The sequence below is a fragment of the Saimiri boliviensis genome, chromosome X (genome assembly GCF_048565385.1).
Source record: "Saimiri boliviensis isolate mSaiBol1 chromosome X, mSaiBol1.pri, whole genome shotgun sequence".
In the NCBI taxonomy this organism is placed as follows: domain Eukaryota; kingdom Metazoa; phylum Chordata; class Mammalia; order Primates; family Cebidae; genus Saimiri; species Saimiri boliviensis.
Genome location: NC_133470.1, coordinates 112,996,909 through 113,014,214, shown reverse-complemented (window position 1 = coordinate 113,014,214; position 17,306 = coordinate 112,996,909). Strand labels below are relative to the sequence as shown.

General features: G+C 41.3%; 1 protein-coding gene across 4 annotated transcripts in view; it reads left to right on the top strand.

The window, feature by feature from the left end:
* Positions 1-17,306, top strand: part of GRIA3 (glutamate ionotropic receptor AMPA type subunit 3) — a 330,401-nt gene that overhangs the window by 18,807 nt on the left and 294,288 nt on the right. The window lies entirely within an intron of this gene.

Here is a 17,306-nt window from a genome sequence, read left to right as displayed (position 1 = left end):
GTGCCCCCTTTCTGCCCTTCAGCTGAAGGAAACCTATAGCCAGAAGCAGCTTGCCCTCACCTCGTCATCCCCACAGCTCCTGCTGAGAAGGACTACCTGTCTTGGCCAGGAAGCATCAGGGAAAACAATTGAACAGTTCTGCCATGCTGCAAAGATCATGGGCTGCTGCACCTAAAATGTTCACCAGGTGGGGCCGGCCAAAATTGGGCCTGTTGTGTCTGGGGTAAGTGCCCATAGTTTGAAATCAGCAAGGTAGAAGGAAAGGGGAAAGAATCCTGTTCACTAAGCCCTGTAATGCTACAAAAAGGATCTCCCCACTCTGGAAGCTTGAAAGGAACAAATTCTGGGCCAAAGTCAAGCCTACTTTACACAGTGGGAAGTAAACATATGGAACCCCTTAGCCCAGAGTTAGTGCCAGCTGAAAATATAAATACTGTTAGATAAGGTTCAATACATTTATGACTATTAAGGCAATGAAAGGTTATTAAAGGAAATGAGGCTGTTTGGGGACATGATAAATCTCTGAGCTCAAAATTAGTGAGGACAAGCAGATCCTCTGACAGCATCAGTGAATGAGTCCTGAAGATATACATGGTCTCAGAACTGTAATTGTGTTTTCCAATTAAGCTAGGAAAAAAATAAAGATGTGGTATTTAGGGCTGCTTGGCTCAAACGGAGATGCTAAAATCTCTGGTTTGCTCAGAGTTAAATTCTTCAATACATATAAGGGAAGCAATGCATTATGGAAGAAAAAGCCCTAGATTTTTCTGCCTTTGCCCTGCTGCTACTAACTACCTGTGTGACTGCCCATTCTTTAGGCCTCACTTTTTCCCATTTGTCAAATAAGAGAATTAGACTAGGTGACTTCCAAGGTCCTTTTTAGCTAGCTTCAACTATGTTTAATTCAAAACATATCATAGGGTTCCCTTGGAGGGTTTGGGGAGGGCGGTTCCTGCATCTTTCCTTGCCCTCGCTTCCTCAGGAGCTCAGGGTCTTTGAGATGTTTGAAAAATGCCCCAGATTCTACCAGATGTCTCCTTCAAAACTGCCCTCCACAGCAGACATCCATGCTCTGAAATTCACATCTCATGGTCTGTTCCCCCACTCCTCAAGCTCCCAATTGCCTTGTAAGAAGGTAGAACAGGTTAGACACAGGAGTTGTGTTTTGTTCAGTGCGACAGCAAGGTTGGAGCAAGTTTGGGCTACAATATTAGAGGCAGCATTGTACAAGCTTTAAAGTTAGAGCTGGCCTGGGTTAGAATTCTAGTTCTGCCACTTCCAGCTATGTGACCTTCAGCACGTTACTTAACTACTCTATGCCCATCTACGGAAATTACCTCATCTATAGAATTACGGTGATAAAACTGTCTCCCTTCTAGGGTGATTGCCAGGATCAATGACAGAATTCACATCAAATGCTCAGCATAAGGCCTGGCATATAGTAAATGCTGCCACCAGGGGGCATCTTTTTCTGTTCTTCACTAAATAGACATTGATTTAAAACTTAAAACCAATAAATCAATAAATATTGAGCCAATAATCAAGGTTCAACTTTTAAGTTGTGGCAAATTATTTGGAGTCTCAGGGCCCCCATGTTTTGATAACTATAATGGCATATTTAGTTTATCAGACATTCTCGAAACTGCACAAGCCAATGAGAGAACTATTTCTGGTGGGTGGCATTTAATTTTTCAATAACTTGCAAATCACACTACTTAGATGAGTGCTACTTTGACCTCCTCATGGAACCAGTGTAGCCTATGGGGATCCTGCAGGGAGGCTGACAGAAAGGGAAGTTCCAAAAGGTGACCCCTTGATGTGGCTCATCCATTCACAGTGCTGAGCAATATTTTACCTTTCCTGTTCAAGGTGTTACAGGTGAACTGTAAGATGAGAACAAGATCAAAAGTCACCACTACCTCCTCCCTTCTTGGGTTCTCAACTGAGTGAGCCTCATGGAAGGAAAACAAAGAAAGAAGTTCAGCCTGGGTGTGTGAAGCTATAAAATTGCAGGTTGAGCCCAAACATTTTAGAGACGAGGAACAGCCCTCTGGAAATAAAAAGATGAAGCTGAGATGGGACAGGATCAAAGCTGAGGAAATATCAAGAGAAGCTAATAAAGGAACATTAATTTATTCCTCAAATCCTGCTTTCAGTTGTGTTGGTGTATGTTTGAGAGTTGAAGGGAAAATGGAAATCGATATTATAAAGAATTAACTTTTCTTAATGTACTTCCAGTTGATTATTATCATGAATGTCAACTTTGACCTGGAAATCCCATAGCCCATCTTACACAGGTTGCCTAAAGGTAATTTGTCTTCATAGGCTTTTCTGAGTAAGAAGCCCTCAATCTTTGATGGAAAGACCTCAGTAATTAATTGGGAACATGCATGAACATAAATGTGGCTTAAGAGTTTAGTGGATCATGTAAGGAAGTCAAGAGATAGAGATGATCTCTAAAGGTGTGCACCAGGTCCAGTGTAAAGGAGGGTGAGAGAGACGGTGACTTGTAGTGGTCGGTGGCGCTTTACTGGGAGCATCAATGAATGAAGGCTGGTAGAAAATAAAATACACAATAAGGTAGGTAAGGCCGATATTATTACTATACCCATTTTACAGTTTAAAGAAATGGGCTCAGAGGAGTTAAAGTGTTGTTCCCAGTAAGTGGCTCGGGTGAGACTCAAACCTAAGTCTAATCTTGCGCTCCTTCCATGCAACATGCTGTTGCCATTTAACTAGCATTGTAAGGGAACGAGTGGTTCCACCTAAGCTAATTTTCCAGATATTTGAAGCACACATCTTTCAGCAATGAAAGTGCTATTTTGATTTTAACCGTTTTTGAAGAAAAAACTTCTACAATGCATCAAACACCTCCACACCTTATTATGCAAAAGATACAGATTACTGTGCTTTTAATTTTCTGTCTATTTTCATAGCCTTCTATATCTTTTCCCACTGTAGCTGGCAATGCTCAGTACTTCCTAGGTTACTGAAGATAGACACCATATTAGAAATGAAGCACTCCTAAAAGCAGCCATACTAAAATGTGACAGCTGACAGTAAGAGAACACCATGCAGAATCACCAACTACAAAAGCATCACAGTCTGGGATGATTTCATGTAGGAGCAAATAGGTCTAAGAGGCCGAGTAGCCTCATGGACAACAAACTCGGTACTGGAGTTTGAGTTCCCAGTGAAGACCCTGAATCATCCATAGAAAACTGAATTCCATTCATTCTACTGCACTGGTATACTATGGGGCAGGGGTGATATATGAGGTCCATCCCAGCTGGGAGGAAGAGTATTTTTCCACTGATATTTAGAAATGCCTGTGCATAACAATAAAAAAGCAAGTAGACAGTTTATTACTGTCTTTAAATTCTCTACACACTACACAGCCTCTTATTGTTTGCACCCCAGACAGACCACTCCTACTGCCCCCGCCTTGGTATGCCAGTGCTTTACTGTGTTTAAAAGGATGGTCGCTGGGAGAGATTCCACTTTAGAAAGATTTCTATCTCAAATGGCTCAAGATGTCTAAAGGGGTAAATGTTTACTGATCCGGAAAATATAACCCACGTAAGAAGCATGGCAAATTATTGGGTGTTTATCCTGTCACTTCTCTTTCCTTGTTCCACCTGTAATTTCAAAGGGAAAAAATAACACTGCAAGCAAATCCTCCATAGAATGGCATCCTATTGGCCTGCTGCAAGTACTTGGATCTTTTCAAATTCCAATCAGAATAGGCTGTGCTTTGCCTTCTCCATCTCTGTCTCCTCTGACCCGGCAAAGTTTCTCATCTTTTATCCTGTCAGTTATCTAATGGTGTGTGTCCCTCTTGCATATATTCCATAGTCACTGGCTTCTTTTGCTAGTAGAGTCATCAGTGAGATGCTCAGCAGATGGCTCACTGGCTGCTGATCTTGTCCCCTCACTGCAGCAATCTGTTGTTCTAAATCAAAATGTTAATGAAAAATAAAAGAACGCAGTGCCAATGTCTGTCTGATTTAAATTAATATAGAGTCATACCTTTGGAAGCAGGTTTTACTGGCACAAGGTTCTCCATACAGGCTACCCATATTGTGTGTGGCTTTTTTCCCCCTCTAATTAAAATTAAGCACTTTCATTTATCTGAGTCTCTCTTGATACCCCCAACCTGTTCTTTTTAATAATAACAAAGGCCTAACAAACAGTGGATTTCAGTGTTCCAGGAAATGGCATCTCACCTGGTGGAACATAATTTTGAGAGATATTATATGTGATGTCTAATTATAAACATCCTTTGATTAGATGCTGTTTTCAATACTGAAATGACACATTTACTAAATGCTTCAAGTGCAGCTCTAACTTAGTCATGTAGTTATTGAAATCTCTTTCAATCCATTTGTTTTAAAACTGCTGGCAAAATCACTGCTAATTTGCTACTTTATTTACAAGGGCCCTTCACTTTCTATGTACTCAGCACAGTATTCATTTCTGTTGCAGCAACGGGACTGTTCCCCTCTTTGTGGAAAATGTATGTGTCTGCAAGATTATCTATGCAAGACAAAATTTTAACTTCAATTTAGAGAAGAAGGGACCATGGTGATGTTAACAGACATGGTGGAGGAAAATTACCTCAGTATTATGATTTGCAAAAAAAAAAAAAAAATCTATGAACCTAAACAGCAGCAGTTTCAACGGACTGCAGAAGACCACACCTTTCATTTGTTCTTTTTGTGATTGCTTTGTAGATACTGCTAGGAATAGTACTGAAAATAATAAGAGCTAACATAGTGTGTCTTACATACCAGGCATCCTTCTAAGCAATTTACATTTATTTATTATTTCAATCATCAAAATTCTGTGGCTTAGGTCTATTTCACAGATGAGGAATCTGGGGCATAGAGAAGTTAAGTCACTTGCCTAGCCACATAACTGGTAAATGACAGAGCTAGAGAAGAACATAGCCTGGCTCCAGCACCTTCTCTTAACCACCATACCATTCTATACCATGCTGAAAGGGCCCAAATTCCAAAGTATGGTACTGTTTCCTTTTCTTTTCTTTTTTTTTTTTTTTTTGAGACAGAGTCTCGCTCTGTAGCCCAGGCTGGAGAGTGCAGTGGTGTGATCTCGGCTCACTGCAACCTCCATCTCCTAGGTCCCAGGTTCAAGCAATTCTCCTGCCTCAGCCTCCCAAGTAGCTGGGATTACAGGCACATGCCACCATGCTCAGCTAATTTTTTTTTTTTTTTTTTTTTTTTTTTTTTTTTTTTTTTTGAGACAGAGTTTCGCTCTTGTTACCCAGGCTGGAGTGCAATGGCGCGATCTCGGCTCACCGCAACCTCCGCCTCCTGGGCTCAGGCAATTCTCCTGCCTCAGCATCCTGAGTAGCTGGGATTACAGGCATGCGCCACCATGCCCAGCTAATTTTTTGTATTTTTAGTAGAGACGGGGTTTCACCATGTTGACCAGGATGGTCTGGATCTCTCGACCTCGTGATCCACCCGCCTCGGCCTCCCAAAATGCTGGGATTACAGGCTTGAGCCACCGCGCCCGGCCTTTTTTTTGTATTTTTTCTTTAATAGAGACAGGGTTTCACCATGTTGACCAGGCTGGTCTTGAAACCCTGACCGTGTGATCTGCCCACCTCAGCCTCCCAAAGTGCTGGGATTACAGGCATGAGCCACCGTGCCCAGCCAGTAAGCTATTGTTTTCTTTCTGATTCAGCAAAGGAGATTCTCTCTGCTGAAACTGCTGTGTAAAAATTAGGCTTCTACTTCAGTGGGGCTTGTTCCTGGTTAAATGCATGTGCTATTTGCATGTGTCGCCACCATTAAGATTAAGGTGAGTTATGTAAATTAAGCTGAAGCAGCAGGCAGGCAAGCAGGAGAAAAGCCTGAGTTTTCTGGTGAGAGGTAATGTGCTAGTCATTAGGTCAATCATCTCAGGGCCAAGGACCCATCCACCTAACAGTTCTGACAAGAGAAGACCAAAAGGGGTAAGGCCTCCAAAGCCCACAATCTGAACCATTCAAGTAGGTAGGAACTCCCTCCTGGGACACAACAGGTCAGATCACCCAGCTTCAAACTCAGTACTTCTTCCTCCCTACAGGTAGGACCAACACACAAACCAAACACTATTGAAGACCAGCCTTCCTGCTGCTGCTCAGAAGCCACCTCAACTGGAAAAGCAGACAATGGAAGATGGTCATCTCTAGTTAAATATATGCATCCCAGGATAAATTTATTGGGGTATCAAGTTGTTCACAAGAAAAAGCCCCCAGCAGGAAGGGACTGAGTAGAGAGGCAGTCATTTCCCTTGCTAAACCTCGCATTGGTGGTTGCATTTTTCTGGTCTTACCAGGGACTAAATGAAAATATGAGTTTTGAAAAGAATATTACCAGACAGCAGGAAAGGTTAAACAGAATCCTGGGCTGGGAGCCAGTTGTCCTGGGTTCCAGCGCGCACTCTGTATCTAACAAACCATGCTTTCTCTGGGCTTCAGTTAGATCCTTTGTAAAATCAAAAGATCCTGTAAGGGCCTTTCTAATATTAAATAATTTCTGATTTTAGCCACCTCCGCCAACCACCGCTTTTTAATGAAAGATGATTCTCCCTACAGAAACAAGGAAACTCGGAGGATGATTAGATGAAATGAAGCAAAGATTTGAGCTATTTTGGGGTGTTTCCAAGGAGGTAATTCAAACCATTGAAGTCAGAAAGTAGATTTCTTTTTGGCCTGATCTCTCCCAATTGATATCACTGGATAATTGCTCACCCCTCTGAGTCACTGAATCATAGGCTGATTAAATCTCTGGGATATAAAGGACCTCAAAGGTCATCTTTTCCCACCTCCCCTCAGGGGTGGACTCCCTTTCTCCAAAGACCACTATCCTTAGTAGTGGGACGTGCCTGCTTTATAAAGCCTGGGTATACACAGGCGGAAGAGGTGCTGCTTACCTGGCTGGATGCCACAGGTCCTGGGATGGAGCCTTTGACTCCCGTTCCTAAATAGCTCTCACCCCTGCTCACTGGCACCAGAGCTTCTTTAACAGAGGGACTTTCATTCTACACTGAAAATATATGATAAAAATTCCCTTTGAAGAGGTGGCACTGCCTAAATTCATAATGCAAAGCATGCAACTCTATAGCAGATCTTATCACGAAAGCAGATTTCAATAGGAAAGGAGCCCACAGGCATGGAATTCTTGAAGAGAGTGATACAGGTTTCAGTGAGAGGTAAAAATTATATAGAAAGGGAAGACAGCAACGGTGGAGGCCCTAAATTGATAGTGTAATAGAATGTGTAACAACCTGGAGTCAGACTTGAGTTTATAGCTCAACTCTGCCACATAACTAACCATATTGCCTTATGCAAGTCTCAACCTCCCTGAATCTAAATTTCCCAAACTGTAACACAGGGATAATAATATCTACTACATAGGGCTGTTGATAATTAAATGAGATAATCATTCAAAGGCATAATGACAGCATGCTTGATTTAAGTACGTTTTCAACCTCAAATCTCCAATGTTGTCATAGCCCGATGACCTTTGATGTGTATATTCTTGGTTATGGCTGTGTAACACTTGTATGCATAATACTGCTGACCAGGTCTGCAGCCACCAATACAACTTTCAACTATCTTACTCATCTATGCAGATAACTAAACAACTGATTCAAGTGCCAGCCAGAATATCAATTGTCAAGCAACTGAAATGCCCACCTAGAACTTGATCGAGATTTGTAAGCACAAAGAGATTAGCTCCATGCTCATAATTTCAGAAGAGTTCCTATTTTCAAGCCTGTCCCAATTTAGCCCAGTTAATAGGACTTCAAGTTAGGTTCCCTAATTAATTAGCTCCAACCAGGAGTAAATATGTATGGTGGCTTTTTGAAAAATATACCCAAGGTATATTTCAATTTTACTACGGGAGAAAAAGGTTAACAAATGGAATGGTAAGATTTCAGTATGAATTTCAGGTTGTGTCAGGGAGGGACTGAGTCCATATAGTTGTCAAAAATAATGACAGATAGATTAGGGGTTACCTCTGAACATACCGTTAGATAGCCTTGAAGCCCCCGACTTCTACACTATTACTAGCTTAAATGCTGTCGAGTTCGGAGTTGGGTCTTGCTGTGGGTTGTTTTTATTTTTCTGTCTAGTAGGTGATGCTGGTTTGGAGAGGCTCATCAGCTCCATGATTCATTATTTTCTATCATAGAAACATGAAAGTTTGGGATCCAGCATTCCTTTTCTTCCTTTTCAAAAACATGCTCAAAGCTCCCTATCTAAAAAAAAAAAAAAAAAAAAAAAAAAAAAAAAAAAAAAGTTTCAACCTGCTCCTTTTTTTTGCCATCCTCCTCCTTTTGCTTCCTAAATCCCCTAATCTGAGATTTGTGTGAGTTGCCTTTATTTCCTATCCCACATTCTGTTCCTAACTCCTACACTCTGTTTCTATTCTCACTAATCTACCAACATTTCTCTTTTGAGTTCACCAGTATTGTTCTTGCCAAATCCAAGAGCTGTTTTTCAATTGTTTATCTTTGTCAATCTCTTTGGTGTGTTTGACACAGTGGTTTTATCCACCCAAAGTCTCTTTTGCCTTAGCTTCTGCGGACACTTCACTTTCTTGATTCTCCTCTGATTTTCCATTTAATTCCCTTTTTGCCTGTAACATTAGGCAAAAATGTTCTCCTTCTTTCTGGGCATGAGTTTCTTCCTGAGTAAAATGAAGAGTTTAAACAGGGTAATAACTAATGTCCCTTTCATATCAAACATTCTATGGCTCTGAGTGTCAGTGAGTTATTTGATTTTAACATGTTATCATGTTTTTAATGTTGAAGGTTTTGTAGCTACTCCTGTCTACTTTAGTGTTACAGTAATGGATTTGTGTCTGAACTTCATAAGGTTGGGCCTTTGCTAATTTTTCCATGTTTAATATATGCTTGCTTTTCTTCTTTATCTAAGAGTATGCGTATTTGAAATACCTAGATGCTACACTGTTCCTATCTCTAAAATAGACGTCAGATACATTTTAGAACAATATCCTGTTGCTTATGCTTAATATTAGTCCTTCAAAAATGTACATGGATCAAAAATCCTTCATCCTGTTCCATTTAATTTGGATATTTAGAAAATGAAACAATCTTTTCAGCCAAATGAAGGCATTATCACCAACCATGAGAGCCAGAATTCACCAATGTCGTCAACAAAGGGTCACAAATAATATATTTGACAGCTTAATACTGAATTCATATGTTACACAGAAATAGACTATCATACTTTAGTGAACCCTTATGTGTCTCTATATAACATAACATCACTTAAAGACACTCAAAAAAAACTAAAACAGCACAATTTCTATTGATACTTCTTTTCCTTCACCCATACTTTAGGTGTTATATATGATACTGCCGAGAGTTGCCTGAGACCCCAGGCAAAAGACTGGTTATCAATATCTTACAAGCCATCCCCCACAAACACACTGAATAAGAAGTTTCCCCGCTGGGCAGGGTGGCTCATGCCTGTAATCCCAGTACTTTGGGAGGCTAAGGCGGGTGGATCACGAGGCCAGGAGTTCAAGACCAGCTGGGCCAACATAGTGAAACCCCATCTTTAGTAAAAATACAAAAAATTAACTGAGTGTGGTGGTGTGCACCTGTAATCCCAGCTACTTGGGAGGCTAAGGTAGGAGGATTGCGTGAACCCAGGAGGCAGAGGTTGCAGCGAGCCAAGATTGTGCCATTGCACTCCAGCCCAGGCTACAGTATGAGACTCCATCTCAAAAAGAGAAAAAAAAAGAAGTTTCCCTACTCCCAATTAAAAGGCAGTGATGTAATTATTGAGCCCAAGGAGTATACAATAAATATATGCCAGTAATGAGAAGGTCAGAAAAAGTGAACTGTTTGTATACAGGGTAGAAAATGCCTATCCCTGCTAAGGAAATTAGTCAAGAGTGGGGGTTAGGGTCCTTAAGCTGCTCCCAACGCAAGACACATAAAAAAGTAGCAAAGATTTTGTTTTCTAATTTATCACCAAAGAATATATGAATTTGAAAGACGTTGCACACAAAGGAGCTCTTTTGATCCATGGAATATAAACATGCCAGTGTCTTAACAAGCCATGATATACTGTCATCCTTCCTCTAATGGGAGAAATTCAGCGACTTTTCCAAAGTTGTAAGAGTCAGTGGCTGAGTCAATAGCCCCCAAAATCTCTGTCAAAAATTCAAAAACTGTTAATTTATACGAAATACGACAATGGCTGACTGCCACTCTCGCTCTTTCTTCCTCTCTTTCTCCCTCTTCCTATCCGTTTTTCTCTCTCTCATACATGCACATATACTCCACATATGACCTAAGTGCTTCTCAAAGTCAGCTTGATGGGCTGATTTTTATTGTATCATATAGTGTTAATGAGCATTGTCAAGGACTAGAGCATTCAAATTGATAGACTTGGGTATTCAAGATACTAGAGAACCACTAAATATGCCATATAAGGTTTACCAATTTTTAAGAGTTAGAATAAAATAAAATTTACTCATGACTAAAAATATGTTGTGCATAAAGTTATCTTTCATTGATGATTCAGCACTGCCCTGGAAAACTTCACATCGTTAAGTACAAAGGCACCATCTTTGGAACGACAGGATCATGAAAGTTTGCTATAGGTAAAGCAACTGATCCTAAGGTCTCTGGGAAAAGAAACAATATAGATTATTTTTCAAGCGAGTAAACATTGTCAGAATTGTTACATAAAATGCTTTAAAAATCCTACCTTGAGATTGCAAACTCAAATATTCTTGACAACTTGCCTTTTATTTTAAAATCAGAAATCCCAACTTTCTGCCCTTAAAAGTAATATTGTGGCATCTCATTTTGAAGATCAGAATGTTTACTTCCCTAGAAGCATCTTCATCTTTTGGGTTTTTAAGATATTACCCTGAGAGTAGTATCTTAAAAATTTACTATATGGCATTGTCACAACCTCAGGCTTAAATGGGTTCAACAAAATGCCAATTTACCTATCAAGAACTCTAGGTAATGTGCGGGTGACAAAGAGTTTAGGTTTCTGGCACAAATTAATAATTACTTATAACATTTTATAAAAACAATAAATCATCCTGACAGCCTTTCATCCAAAGCAACACCATTTGTTCTATTAGTTTTGGAGTTTTTGTAGTATCAAGGAGAAAATGATGGGTAATGATAATATTGGTAATAATAACAAATGCTAGGCATTTGCTAAATGCTTTTACATATATTATGTCACTTAAATCTATTCAGCAAACTTATGCCATAGGTACTATCATTAGCCCCATTTTACAAACAAGTACACCAAGACCTAGAGAAGTGCGAGTGTCTACAGCAGGGGTCCCCAACCCCTGGTACCATTTCATGGCCTGTTAGGAACCAGGCCACATGGCAGGTGAGCCGTGAGTTTGCATTGCTGCCTGAGCTCTGCCTCCTGTCAGATCAGTGCTACCATTAGAGTCTCATAAGAATGTAAACTCTATTGCGAACTGCACATGTGAGGGATCTAGACTGTGTGCTCCTCATGAGAATCTAACTAATGCCTGATGATCTAAGGTGGAACAGTTCCATCCTGAACTCTTTCCCCACCTCCCCATGGGTGGTCCATGGAACAATTGTCTTTCATGAAACCAGTCTCTGGTGTCAAAAACGTTGAGTACTGATGGTCTACAGGATCTTTTGCTCAGATAAAATGACCTAGGTGTAGAATTGCATTGGTTTTTTTGTATGACAGAGCATTAATATTTAGTGAGCATCTACCATGTGCCAGGAACTGGGCCAAGTGCTTTATATAAGTTGCCTCATTTAATTCTCCCACCAGTCTTATGAGGTTATTACTTTTAAACATATTTTATAGATGAAGGGAAAAAGGATACTAAGAAGTTAAGAAAATTTCCCAAGGTCATGCTACTATTGAGGGCGGAGCTGGGATGTTAATATAGATAGATTTGATTCTACAGTTCAGGCTCTTTCCACTATGAAGTAAAAATCAAACCAGCAAAAGGCAGGAAATAAATTTAGTTTAAGAATCATTTCCATATTGTTTCCTTGGAATTAAAACTTTAATCATGAAAGCTACTCCCAGTGTCAGTGCCAACAGTAACTTTCTGTACACAGAGCTTTTTATCCTGTGGAACACAGGGTTACAGCATTCCGATCACTTTTAGCTTTAAGAGCAGAGAAAGGGAACAGGTTGAAGGCAATCTCCAAAATTCTTTTCAGGCCAAATAAAGGGAAAAAATAGACACAAAATGCAAAATCGTCCAAACTTATCCATATGCAGCAGGGCAGCTTTCTCTAAGACAATGAGTTAACTCTTCCATCCCATTAGATCTCCCCCTGAGTACCAGAAGGCAGTCCCTCTAGAATCAGTGGCCTGAAAGTTTTAATAGCCTCCCCAAACAGAAACACCCATCAGCATTTCTCATTGAAATCCCTTGGAATAATTGTTAAAATTTGCAGATCCCCAAGCCCAAGCCTTGAAAGTGGGACTTAGGAATCTGCATTTTAATAAGTATCCCAGGTCACTTCTATGCGCAGTATAGTTTGAGAATAACTACATAAAGCAATAAAACTCTCAAGCCTAGTGTTCTGAATTTGGGATGCTCAGACACAGATAAGCTGAATTTATTTTCAAAGAAGGAAAGTCTCCTTTAATTTAATTAATATTAGCAACCTACTTAACATAAGCTTTTAAGGTTTTTAGAAGCACTTACTGGCAAACAGAGAGTTAAGGTCAGTTCACATTCTTTGCATCTATTAATTATAGCAGGACATAGGATCTGCAGCACGACCATATGGAAAATATCTCAGCAGCCCTCTCTTAGCTTTTAAAGGTCCCTATATAAAGTTCAATGTGCATCTAAGAACATTCTGTAACCCAGACTTTATCCTAATTAAGACTGATCTTACATCAATTTATCCCTAAATAATGAAGTTGAACTATATTTCCCTTCTCACAGTTGAAATCAAGTCTAAAACAGGGAACAGTAGTCTCCATAATAAATAGCAATTAGTTGAGTGCTTACTGTATACCAGACCCTATTACAACACAAAATACTCCCTGGATTAAAAGAGCCCACTAAATGATTTTGCCTACTGTAACCTCCTCTTGAACATTCATAATGCACATGAACCTATTAAAGGCTCCAAGAGGGACTTGAAGGAAAGAAATCGATTTATTTTTCTTAACTCAGTTACCAAAACCTATCTAACAGCACGTCCCTTTTATGAGGAAAACCTGACATACACTTTGCTAATGTGCTGCTATGCAACACTATTTCTCTGTATTGTCAGTGGCATCAAAAGACAGGAGCCCTATCTCAGACCTAAAGAAACCAAGTCTGTGGTGGGGGGGCTTCAGGAATCTGGATTCTTAGGTACACTGCTCCAGGGTATACCAAGACAATCAGCAGTTGCCCCAAAGGTGACAGTGAGGGAAATTTTTATAGCTACACTGGCAAGGTTGACTGAAAATTTAACAAAAAAAAATTCCTAAGTGGAAACTACCAAGTGACTATATTTCGACAATTGATATTTCACTAGCCTAAAAAACTTGGGCTATAAAATAGGGGGAAATTCTTGCCCTTACATAACTGGGATCTATGAACCACGCACAGAACGAGTCCCACTAAACTGTCCACCCAATCCTGCTGCCACCTCAAGGTATAACAGGAGAACATAGGTAGGCAGATCTGCTCTCCCACTTGCTAAACTGTAGGACTTTAGTAAAGCCACTTTACCTCTCTGACTCAGTTTTCTCATCTATAAAAAGAGAACAAGTATCCCTACATCAGGGAGCCACTGTGAGAACTAAATGAGGCAGTATACCCAAATCTTCTGTTACAAATATGAAGTTCACAAACTATTCATTCCTTTTCTCCTTCTCTCTTTCCCCTCCTCCCCTGGTACAGTACAACACTATGATGTCGGCATCATTAGTTCAGGGAAGGGAGGAAATGTTGCTGTCCGTTTTAATGTAGTTACTATCTTCAGAGGGTAGTTTCCTTGAATCAACTCCCATGTCGCAATACTGAAGTAGCCCTTCAATTCTGCTAAGTAGGAGTCAACACTCACTGGGGTACACAGAGACGAAAAGGCAAGGCCTGCCCCCAAGTTGCTCACATCATAGTAGTGAAATACCTACCTAGTGTGTCAGAAAATGTGAACTCTTTTTCTGAGGGCCATAGAGATAGATGCAGCTGGTCACAAAGGCAAGCCAAACTAATGCAAAATGCATTATGGCTAAGTTAAATCAGAGAATCCAAGGACGCCCAATGTCATCTTTATCTGTCCAGAAAAGCCAACTGCTGACCTAACCCAGGGCTGCAGTTCCAGGGCTTGGTTCCAGCAGCCAGCACAAACCCAGTCACAGGCTGCTTTGTGCTTTGTGCCTGGTGCTGTACTACATATCCGCCAAAGCCAGTAAGCTGAGCTGACCCCTGCCCTCTAGAAGGAAAAACACAGATGACGGCAAACCTCTAATGCACACAAAAATAAGTGAAAACTTAGTATCAAACATGGAGATAAATACGTTTGCTCATATCATTCTCTTCTCAGGTTCCTGTTGATTTTTCTCAAACATAAAAAAGCTTAGGTGAGACTGAAATAAGTGAACCTCAAGTCCCCAGCATCCCCTACCTCAGCAACTTGGCAAGAGAATTGGAGATTTTTGCCATCATTATTTTTCAAAACTGATTCCATCACAGTTGCACGACAATCAGCAGTCAACCGTATTGGAATGTGACTTTAACATTTCTTCCTCTCTTTAGCAATTTTGTGTGCTGCGCTGTGGGAAGGAAGGGACGTGAGGTTCCAGCGATGCTTGCAGAGAACCTTTCCTTTCCTAGCACTGCTCCCAACTGGGTTCTTCAGTTTCTTGGGTCAGTGGGGCAAACTACAGTCAACAGCTACAGTGCCCCCTTTCCCCTTGCATCTCTGCTCACACCGAGTGGGGTTTTGGGGATTGGCAAGGTTGGCACTTCTCAGAGATAGAGGGGGTGGGAGACCGTGGTTGAGGGGGAGGACCAGAGGATGAAGTGCAGACTTGGCTAGCAATCTCTTGTACCTTCCATTTAACCCTATGCTTCCACCAGCACGACTGAGGAGAAGGAAGATCATAATTAAGGATCTATGAAGAGCATAAATATTCTTTCTAAACAGGAAAAAGAGTGGTAGGGGAAGGAATTCCATTAAGCACACATGGTTTTTTCTCCCCTGATTTTCTTCCAGAAATGTGTGTAGGGAGAGACTACAATGAAGTGCCATAACCTATTAAGTATATGGACTAAATACCTCGTCTCAAAGGAAAACAGAAGTGGTGTTCAAAGGTCTGGTCTAGTCTCAGGCGGTCAGCCTAGAATCCACTGGACAATTGCACTTCATTACTAACGTGTAACTCCTCAAATAGCCTTTTAGTACTATGTGATGCTGCTAAAGGGCAAAAGGTGCTGACAGGGACCATGGATGTTTCTGCGATGGCTTTCCCCCCCAAGTAGTGTTCAGATCTTGCAAAGCCAACAAAACTGCACCATAGGTCAGCTGCAAACTCTCCCTCATCAGAGACCTCCCTGAGCCAGCAAAGTCAAGGCTGTGAGCTCAGGGCCTTCGGAAGGTCACTGGAGAGGACAGTGAGTCTGCAGGATGAGTCAGGAGAATTGAGAAAACCCAGCCAGTCCCCAGAGCCAGGCCTCTCCTAAGACAGCCAAGGAAAAAGCCCTGTAAGAACCTGGAACACCCTGATAATGGAGAAGAGGGTGGAAGAAAAAAGCAACAGACAGACAAACTCCCTGTCCTAGGCATTAGCAAAAGAAGGAAGCAGACCAGCTTTATCCTTATCCCACTTTCAATACCCTCTCCAAATTACCTGAGACACCCACAGAGACACCAGCCGACCAGGCATTTCCTACCACTGCAGGTTACCTCTTCCCCAAACAAACTCCCCTTTCTCAGAGCTTCCCCAATATCTCATGCCTTTCTTAGCTGTGTCTCGTTTCCTCAGCATTGCTCTGCATTGTCATTTTATGGTAACTGACTGGCCCAATACACTAATTCCGGAGTTAGTGTGGCCCCAGCAGATTTAGTTACATTGGCAACTAAACAGTTGCCTCTTAGCAACAGAGTACTTGTACTCCAAAGGGTATGTGTGGTGAGAGGATTTCCAATGAATGGAGACCCCACATTTAATTTCATGTGCACCGTTACCTCTCTCCCTCCTTGCTTAAGTGCAAGCCAGCCCAACAGATACCGATCTGGCGAAAAGCCTAAAACCAAATTAGGTCTCTGAGTACTGAGACACCATTTTCGTGGGCCCCAAGATAAAAGAACTTCATCTGAACTATTTCCAACAGATTGCAAACTGCTCATTTGTGATATTATTCCTTGGGGGAGGGGAAGAAAAACAGGAGTTAAGGAAATTGGCCATATTATTAAACTGTGGAGGAAGAAAGCTTTTAAAGCAACACATAGTATGACAAAAATTCTGTGCTTAAAAGTTTTTGAAATCTTACATTGTTCCAAAGATGCTAAATTAGGGGGTATAACCTGAAAGGCCTGCCCATGGCATCAGCTTGTATGCCCTGGCATCTGGGAGAAAGCTGGGAGGTTAGACTTTGGTGGAAAGAAGAAGTTAATGAATGCCAGTGGAGGCTTTTTCCGAGATGACTGAGGATAAGACAAGGAGCTGCCATTCAGGTTATCCAGCTTATTAGAGGCTGTCAACACCATTTGACTTGCGATGGGGTCTGACTTTCTAACATACTGTTCTCAGTTGCAGCTGTGTTTTCAGAATAAAAACATCTAGTCTAGGCCGGGCGCGGTGGCTCACGCCTGTAATCCCAGCACTTTGGGAGGCTGAGGCAGTCAGATCACCAGGTCAAGAGATCGAGACCATCCTGGCCAACATGGTGAAACCCCGCCTCTACTAAAAAATATAAAAATTAGCTGGGCTTGGTGGCACGCACCTGTAGTCTCAGCTACTCGGGAGACTGAGGCAGAAGAATTGCTCGAACCCAGGAGGTGGAGGTTGCAGTGAGCTGAGATCGTGCCATTGCACTCCAGCCTGGCGCCTGGCAACGGACCGAGACTCTGTCTCAAAAAAACAAACAAAAACAAAAAACATCTAGTCTAGAGTCCTGATTTCTAGACTAAGAAAGCATCTAATGATGCTGATTCCTACTGGAAATTACTGTTTCTTTAATTAGACTTCTCCAGAGAAAGAATACTGTGACCTCAGATTGCTTGTGCAAGTGGACTTGCCTGGCAAATGGACCAAGCTTGTGTTTGGGTTC